This window comes from Fistularia commersonii, chromosome 7 (genome assembly GCF_037954325.1).
Source record: "Fistularia commersonii isolate RoL2024-O1a breed Wild chromosome 7, RoL_Fcom_v1.0, whole genome shotgun sequence".
Lineage (NCBI taxonomy): Eukaryota > Metazoa > Chordata > Actinopteri > Syngnathiformes > Fistulariidae > Fistularia > Fistularia commersonii.
The window spans coordinates 9,195,001-9,204,395 of NC_141290.1; the positions used below are offsets into that span (position 1 = coordinate 9,195,001).

Here is a 9,395-nt window from a genome sequence, read left to right on the forward strand (position 1 = left end):
ATGGCCAAGTTATTTCCTGTCAGGGTCTATTTCCACTGGCTGAGCAGGATTTTTCCGTTGGGTCCTCGGCGGCGGCGAAGAGGAAACGGCGAGACGTGTTTTTCCATCGTCCGCGACGCGCCGCCGCCGATCCCCCTGCTCTTCCGACCCGACGAGCGCAAACGCCACTTGAAATTAAAGTGTTCGATCAGCGGCAAATCCCAAATAAGGTAATAACCGACTCTCGAGCAGATGTGCCGCCCCTTCATGATGGCGGAGAGAACGCGCTTCTTCTCCAAATACCGAGAAGCATACAACTCGAACGTTTCTGCGGTCCGTCTGGCGTCCCAGTTCGGGTTCGAGTCCGGACGGCGTCCGTCATCGCACACCGACGCCGCTTCACTGGCGAACCAGCTAGCGCAACCGTTGCTAGCAGCTGCGTAGACAGGTGACCTGTTATTACCGTTATTACCACGTTATTACGTTATTGGAATAACTCTTATTACACTATTACTGTCTGTCATGCACATTCGCCCATAGTGTCGGCATGGAAACGACCAAAGCGTCGACGCTCACTGGTCGTCTGGCAACCGTCAGTCGAGGCCCCGCCCACAACCCTGACCGCCGATCGATCCGTGCCGCCCCACGCTGATCCCTGATTGGTTGCCTGGACGTGTGAATTAATTCCGTCGTTTGTTTTGGTTTCATTGGACTTAGCCGGCAGCTGGTAAGCGGTTAGCACGCCGCCACCCCCGCCCCAGATGCCCCCACCCCCACCCCCCTCACACACACACACACACACACGCACACGCACACACACACACACACAAAGAAAATATCTGCCTCCTCCTGGACTTTCTATTTCCAGCGATGAGAAAGTTGTTTTTAAACTTTCCACGTCTCCTTCGTCCCCCCCCCCCCCCATTGCCACCGCCGTTGATGCCCCCCCAAGATAAAATTCCCGCGCAGATAAAACCCGCATAAAACCCATTTCCCTGCGGAAAGGCAGTTCTCCGACGCAGACGGCGGCGGCCGCGGGAGAGCCGAGGATAATTAAGGATCAGATTATGGCTTTTACACCAACCTACAGCGAGGGAAGTTTGTTTTTTTGTCGCTGTTTTACGCAACATCCAACGCCACACACACGCACACACATATTCTGAAAGGTTCTACTCACAGTAAGAGGGGAAACGGCGGCGGCGGCGGCGGCTTTCCTCCGATATCCTTTAGGTGCTGATGACAGGTGGAGGCAGCGGCGCAGCGTGGGCCCCCCCCCACCCACCCGCCCCCGGCGCTAAATATAACCCGGCGAGGCGGCGGCGGCGAGCGTGGACAGCAGGCTGGACGGGGCCTCTCCACCTGGTGTGCGAGACACCGGCAAACTCATTGTGGAGAGCTAGAGGATGGAGGGGTGGGGGGGTGGAGGGAGGGAGGGAGCGGTGGGAGGGGGGGGGGGGGGGGTGAAGGAGGACGGAGCTTCGCACCGGGGCTCCGACCCGGGAACGAATGACGGAGGAGGAGAGTCGTGGGAGGGCGTGACATCCGGGTGGAGGTGGAGAACTTCTAGGAATGCTTCCGCAACTGCAACAGCATGGGTGGTGACCTTTGACCCCTGATGGGAGAGGGGGGGTTGGTCGAACCGGTTAGTGACACCAGAAAAAAGTGAGTAAAATTCAATCTTTTTGGTCCTCTTCTAGCCTGGCGGCTCCAGCCTCAACACGCTTCTACACAGATCTTCTCCATCCGTCTCGGTCTGACCTCTGAATCATCTACCATGCTGTCCCTCTGATGGGTTCCTCATGATCTCCATCCTCTTCGCTTCCAAAGAAGAACCTCCACATCTTCATCTCTGCGGCCTCCAGCTCTGCCTCCGATCTTGCTACTGTTAACATCCAATATTAGCTGCTGATATTAGTGGCTAACACTGCATCTGATGTTTACTGCTAATGTTAACAGCCAATGCTAGCTGCCAAATTTATCTGCTAATGTTAGCTGCTTATAGTAGCGGTCAATGTTGTTGCTGATGTTTACTGCTGATGTTAGCCGCTTTTTGTTAGGTGCTGATATTAACAGTCAATGTAGCTACTGAAGTTTACTACTGGTGTGAATAGCAAATGTTATCTGCCAGCGTAAGCTGCCAGTGTTAGCTGCTAATCTTAGCTGCCAATGTTAACTGCAGGTGTAAACTGCCATTGTTAGCTGTTATTGTTAGCTGCTAATATTAATGGTAAAAGTTGTTGCTGATGTTTACTGCTGATGCAAGCTGGCAATGATTGCTACTAATATTTGTTGCTAATGGTAGTAGCCATGTGAAGATTCTAAACTAGCTCTTCTTATATTTCTTATCTTTTGGTTTGCAGGGTCTTCAAACTTCCTCCAAATGTGCATGTGTGTATTGGTGGGGGAGGGGTAAATAAAATCAATCTAGTCACAATTACCCCTGAATAATAGTGTGTGACTGTGCAATAGTGTTTGATTACTCCAGTGTGTGTTTTTCGTATTTCTCTCTCACACACACACACACACACACACACACACACACACACACACACACACACACACACACACACACAGGGGAGCGCCAGAGGAGGACATGTTGCAGAGAGGAGGTCTTCCCATGCCCCCCTGCCCTCCAAGCTGAACTTGGACATCTCCCACAGGCTGAGATGTAAATAGACAGTACCCCCAAAACCTTCACACACACACACACACACACGTTCTATACTTAGATGGCTCTTTATCCTTTAGGGTTTGTTTTCCTGAAGCGTCTTAAACTGTTCTTTAATTGGCAGCTGAAGAACTTTCTCCAAACAAGAACGCCGGTCTGGTTTGTTCTCCGAGGAACATCCGAAGAACATCCAGGAAATGCTGACGTGGGTTAAAACCCTGAGGAGACGCAGCTTTCTGATTTGGTTTTACCACGGGCACGTCTTTGTCAGATTTAAATCATCGCACCACAAAATAGGAACCTTTAAAAACACCTTTCCGCACTATCAGAGTTCTCATGATATGGGAGAATCCAGTCTGGAAAGAGATACAAGTCAGATTTGTCTTGGAATTCCATTGTCGCCAATGTGACTGCAGTTCTCTAAACACATACTTTGACCACGGCTTGAATCAGAACAAACAAAAGTATCATAAAAAATATTCCTCCTGCTATCAAAACTAGTCCTGAAATAAGGGACGACCCCCACGAGCCTGCCATCGCCTGTTTGCCTCCAAAGGGGTACCGTTGATATTCCTCGTGGAGTTTTCTAATTCCTCGTGCAATGCAAAGGAAGAATTTGAGATACAAGCACAATATTCTGAACCTATGATTTTGCAAATGCCCCCTTGTGAGGCCAGTATCAGGTCTAACGCCATACTATTTTGCAACACCAAGTGTCATTTAATTCTCCCTGAATTGCAAAAAGGGCGATGGCAGTTTTGTTCACATACGGTATCTCTCAAGCACAGATGAGAGCGCTGCAATTTCCGTTTCCGATATGTACGAACCATACGTTAGTCGGGGGATGCTTAAGATTCTAGAGCCTGGGTAGTATTAATTCTTTCATATCCGCACATCTAACCAAAGGTACAAGATAAGCTAAATAACTTCCAACGATGGGTTTTCTAACCACTCTGCCTTTTCTGGGAACACATCCATGCGCCAAATTGGCACAACCTAAATAAACTTGTTTTGGGAGCTGCAAAGCTCCTGTTACACCGCGAAGATGAATCATATTACCTGAACATCTGCTTGCACCTTAGAAGTATCCGTCAACCGCTTTGAACCGGAGGCAACGACGGACACTTGGGGTGAACGGGAACTGGAGGGATCAGCCCAGCACCATCTCTTTGGGTCTTCTTTGAATCAGAGGTTTAGTGCAATCATACTCAACCCAAGTGCATTTTTATCCATCTGTCAGGGGAATGGATAGCTTCATTCTTTAGGGGGTACTGTTATCCAGACTTGGGGTGCTCCGCCAAGGGCTTAACTCTTCATAAGCCCTACACCATACTTAAGAGAGGCCCAAGACTTTAGACTACACGGTTTCTACCAATACAAACAGATCAATATATTTCTCCTGCTCCTCAAGAAGGTCCAGCTCCTCTGGACCAACAATGTTGTCCAACATCAATTAATACACATTACCTACCTACAGTGCTATACTCTACCCTGGATCCCCTGCAGCCTCAAAGTCCGTTAGGCTGAGACAGCTGTGCAACAATGGGCCCAACTCTCGCCATTCCCAATCTGCTAGCTTAGCTAAGGACATGTGAGGGGTACATCCTGAGATGAAGAGCTACACTCAGCAGCTACCTCTTCTGTCCAATACAGATATTTCATCCACAACTCTTCTGGCCTTATGTCAACATACCACTCCTTCTCATATCCCCCTCCGGCCCTCTATTGACATACGATGTGCAACGCAGGGTCGGGTCGTGCATGTAGCGATCAGCTGCAATGCTGTGTATGTGTGTGTGTGTGTCAGTGTGTGAGCAAACCAGATGAGACCACTGACCAATTTCCACTCAGACATACAAGGGTATGTTTAGATTGCATTTAACCATCCGATACCAGGGGGTGTTGAGTCTCTATCAACAGCCTTACACATCTGGATTAGAATATGACAATACAACAATTTATAGTAAAAGGAACGCTCCGTCACCTGACCAACTGACTCACAATTTTCTGTTGTTGGAACAACACTAGATCCTATTGTTACACGTGTCCTTCCACTTGTCTTTTGGACAAGCGTCTTCACATAAAACCCGAATCAGCGGCACCTGAATCTACAAGAAACTTTACCTTTAGAGTTAATTCTTTTATAGTCTCTATTATGAGAATACACGGTAAACTCAAGCACGCTCTTTTTGTGATTGAGTAGGTGTAGGGTGGAATACTTGCATCTCTGAAAAATGATGGCCCTTGTCCGGAGTCCTACCCGCCGCAGTTCCCTTCTTCCCTCCACTTGATTCTGGGCAGGCTGGCTTCCTCAAACGTGTCCATGCCTCCCACAATAGTGGCATCCACTCGGGTCTCCTCTCAATCTGCCTGTCCCCGTCCTGCCCCCAAACCCCAACTGGCTGGCGTTGCACGTCTTCCAGCTTCTTTTGTCGGGTTTGTTTCTTGTCATCGTCCTTTCTCTGGGGCGGTTCTTGTGCATGTGCCATGTTTTTTTTGCAAGGAAAGGTGAGACGCGGAGTTCCTGACTTGGGAGCGATCAGAGTCGTGGGAGTCTAAGGAACTTGCGAGGTAAGCGAGACGTAAGTTTCTGGACTTGGGAACGATAAGGAGATAATGGATCTTACATCGGAGATGATGAAGCTCCGCCAGGAATCTAAATGGAATTCCGGAGAATGAGTCCAGGTGGCGGTAGCAAGATTAGGCAGAGGTTACCGCTGTAGGTCAGCACTCTGGCCCTGAAAAGCTGGCAACAGGCTCCTCTTGCCCCCAGTCTAATGAGGCTTGATGATCCACCGAAACCCGTCCTCCTGCAGGGCTGCCGCTCAATCGGGCTCTCTGGTGAAGACTGCAAGAATGAGAATTTAGAGTGGGCAGGTCTTCCAGGTGACGCACGACTTCCTCGCCATCGATACTAACTTCGGCGTCGTTCGGCTCAGGAAATATTCTTTCGCATGAACTTCGTCCGGGTCGAGCGGTTCAACGCCCGTGGGGTCAGGTCTGGTCAGGCCACTGTGAACGTCAAAGGCTGAGGTCAGACGCGCCAGGAATGCACTGCACGTTTCTTGCGGTCCTTGCGTCATGGAGGTGATAGCAGTCAGATTTAGTCTCAGCGGGAATTTTCCCAATCTGTGTCAATGAGTGCTTCCACAGCTCTGCCAAAATCAATACTGTCCACACCTTGAAGGTCCAGATCTACCGGACGGCTGGACATTCACGCAGAGATTTCTTCATCAGGCGTCAAAGTTCAGACATAGTAGGTCAATGCTCTTTGACAAATTGGGTTAGCTCAGACTCCCACTTTGGGGCTGCACATATATGACATGGCGTCGGCCACATCGGAATCTGAGCAGGGTCTGGACATCGGGATCGTGCCTTCAGCGCCGGACACCTTGACCACTGGCTCGGTGAAGGCCGTGGAGATGGGAGCAGTCGGCCAGGGAGACTCGCGTTTCGACTCATGAGTTGAGCCCACTGGTGGGTCGTGACAAGCGTACGTACCGGTGTCGGCTGTCCATAGGGAGGAGGTATCGGAGGAGCGGAGTCCAGAACCAAGTCCATTGGGTCTCTCAGGGTCTCAGAAAGAGAAGGATAGAGAGTATTAGATGTAGATGAAGAGATTTCGATTGGGGTCTCCGTTTTAAGCGTTTTCCTTCGTCTCTCCACATTCCGGTCTGGTTTAAACACTTGCTTGGACAAGGTAGAATGCTGAGCTGCAACTGCCGTAATAGCGCCTTTAACCACTCTGGCTGGTTCTCGCTGAGGCTCCCTTTGGAGGGAAACCCCGACTCTACCCATTTCTGAATCTGGTTCATCCTGCCAGGATATCGTTCAGTCATGAATTTGCACAAAGGTGACAAGTGTTATGTTAGTTATGTGTCTCTCTGTATGACCAAAAATGTGCAACTTTGAACATTTAACTGCACTTGCTGCATACAAACCCAGGAAATTCCACACCGATAACCACAACACGCCTGTCAACAACTCCTCTATGGCTGTGAGATATTATCCTTTCCACTGTCCCAGCGTGTCCTTCCCGCACCTGGGTGTTTGTTGGATCGGATTGGTGATCCAGGCTCCGCAGGATGGAAGCCTCTTAACCGGAGGTTTGTTTGGCCAGGTCTGTCCATCCCGCGGAGTCCAGATCACTCGATCCCATCCTGGTCGCCAAGTTTGTCGAGGTAAAAGTCTCTAAAGTGAGGGAGCAAGACAACAAGTCTTTTGAGTTTACAGGAATTTATCACAGAAAAAATGCAGTCAATTAAAATTAACAATCAGCAATAGTCAACAAGGATCAGCAGTCATCTGCAACCAGAATCAGAGCTCGAGTCTCTCCATTCTACTGGACGCAAGTGATGTTATAGTCAAGCTTTTATCGAGAGACAAGGAGAGAAAGATCACGTACACATATCATCGATTTACGTGAGAACAGACTGGACGATAAGACAGGTAATGGACATGTTGCACAGCTGTTAACACAACAAGAAAAACCTGATTTTCCCTGCACGGGGCTTAACCTGGGTAGGTCAGCTGTCAATCACAGATGTTCAACGTCTCATTCACACCTAAGGACAATTTGGAGTCTTCAATGAACCAGGGGAGAGAATCCAGACTGGAGAACATGGAGGGCACCTGGGCAGCAGAACATGGAGAACCTCGGCAGGAGAACATGAGGAGAACACCGTTGGAATTGTACCAGGAACCTTCTAGCTGTCAAGAGTCTGGGCTGAACATCAGCAGCGCCACCTCCAGGGAGGGGGACGTCCATCCTGCAGATGTTCCTTCACGTTAGCTCGGGATCATGAGCAAGCCAGTGGGGTCTAATTCCTGAGCCTTTTTTTTGTATTGCAGTGAGTGTGTACTCTATGTGTACGCTCGTGACCAAAAGAAAATACCAAGCGGCATGGAGAACCCAGGCTGGAGATCACGGAGGTTCCATGATGAGTGAACCACTGGCAGAGGAGTGTGGGGCGAACACAGGCAGGAGAAGGTGGAGTCTATTCAAAGAAGAGGATCTTGGGAAGAGAACATGGAGACCCCCAAAAAAAAAGGAACGTGGTCCACCACTAGGATGGAACCCACTGCGCCGCCATACATACATACATGTGAGAACATTTTGGAAGTTTCCTGGTTCTCCTGCTGGGACCCTGGCAGCCTCTCACAGGTTCTGTTCTAGGAGAACAACTGGTCACCTCGGAGGAACTCGAGGCCCCCCAGGAGGATCCTGCTGTGCCTCAAAGTACATCTAGATGGAGGGAGTTCCTAACTACCATCAGTTCCAGGTCCTGACTGGAGGTGATGTTCCACCGATCCAAAAGCAGAGCTCATGGCGTCCCACAAGGAGAACATGGAGACTAGATAGATGTCTGGAATAGATGGAACCTTGGTAGCAGAACTAGGGGAGGACATAGAGAGAGAACCCTTGACAGAAGGTTATGGAACAAACAAACAGAGGGAACCTTGGTGAAGAAAATGGAGACCCCATAAAGAGAGAACCAAGGAGAATGTGGTGAGAAGCCACTCAGGAGAACATGGAGGTTCCACAGAGATGTTCAACTTGTTCTCCAAAAACCAGTCTCTCAACTTTTTGCTGGCCTTTGAGGGGCTGAAGATAATGGATGAGTTGGAACGATGGAAGTAGAGCCTCAGCTCCTCCACCTTCCCCTCCCATTAGACATCTCCTCACCTCGGGTTCCATGTCCAGCATCATGTCCTGGTCTCGACATTGCTGCTTGTCGAATAGTCAACTACTTTGCATGTCGGGATCAGCAGAAGAGCCTGGAGGTCAGAAAAGCTTGGAGGTGAGATCTTTTGTCTGCGTTCATGCGGCTGAAGGAGCAACGGGTTTAGTGCTTGACTGGGATGGTTAGCCTTCGCCAGGAGGGCGGAGACAGTCTGGCTCCAGGGGTTCTCCACCACGTTAGCTTAGCGCACTGGCAAGGCGGGTTTGGGGTGGGAAAACACAAGATTAGCTTTAGCCAAACTTGAGCTTCAGCACAACTTTTGCACAAGCATAACTTTAGCTTGAACTCAACTTTAGCTTGAAATCATCTTTAGCTTTAAGTCAACTTAAGCTTCAACACAACTTTAGCTTCAACATAACATTAGCTTTAACACACCTTTAGCATTAATCATCTTTAGCTTTGACACAACTTAAACTGGAGCACAAGTTGAGCTTTAACACATTAGCTTCAACACAACTTTTAACATTAACACTTTGGCTTTAACAAAAATTTAGTTCGAGCACAATTTTTCACTTTAAAACAACTTTAGCTGAAGCGCAATTTCAGCTTTAGCACGACTTTGGCTTGAAGATCAGTCAGTGGGAGCCCTCAACCAGCGTCTGGTTTGTTCAGGTGATTCAGAGTGGAAACAAATCCGATGTACCCTCTCATCCGCACCTGCTTTGAGACCGTGGGAGAAGACAGAACATGGAAGAGAACCTGGAAATCAGAATGGAAGCACAGGCACCGCCTCCATCAGTTCCTGTCCTTCACTCCATCTGTATCATCCCACCATCACTCCCTCATTCCCTCCTTCACCCACAGCAGGTCTTCTGTTCCCCCTTTCCTGTAAGCTAACCTGCTTGCTAGCCGCTAACTGCTACATGCACGCTCACAGCTGACAACTTCACTGGGCCGTAAGGTACTTAAATACTGCATGGCGCAAGTAATCAAGTACTGGATGACTGCAGTACTTGTACTGGATGATTGAAGTACACAGGGATTGGATTACTGAAGTCATCAAG

General features: G+C 49.2%; 1 long non-coding RNA gene across 1 annotated transcript in view; it reads left to right on the top strand.

The window, feature by feature from the left end:
- The window catches only part of LOC147232673 (uncharacterized), a 3,688-nt gene extending 1,265 nt beyond the window's left edge, over positions 1 to 2,423 (top strand). Inside the window, exon 2 of the long non-coding RNA XR_015106385.1 lies at positions 1,677 to 2,423. This is a non-coding gene — a long non-coding RNA (uncharacterized LOC147232673). The remainder of the gene's footprint in view (positions 1 to 1,676) is intronic.
- Positions 2,424 to 9,395: the final 6,972 nt, after the last annotated feature.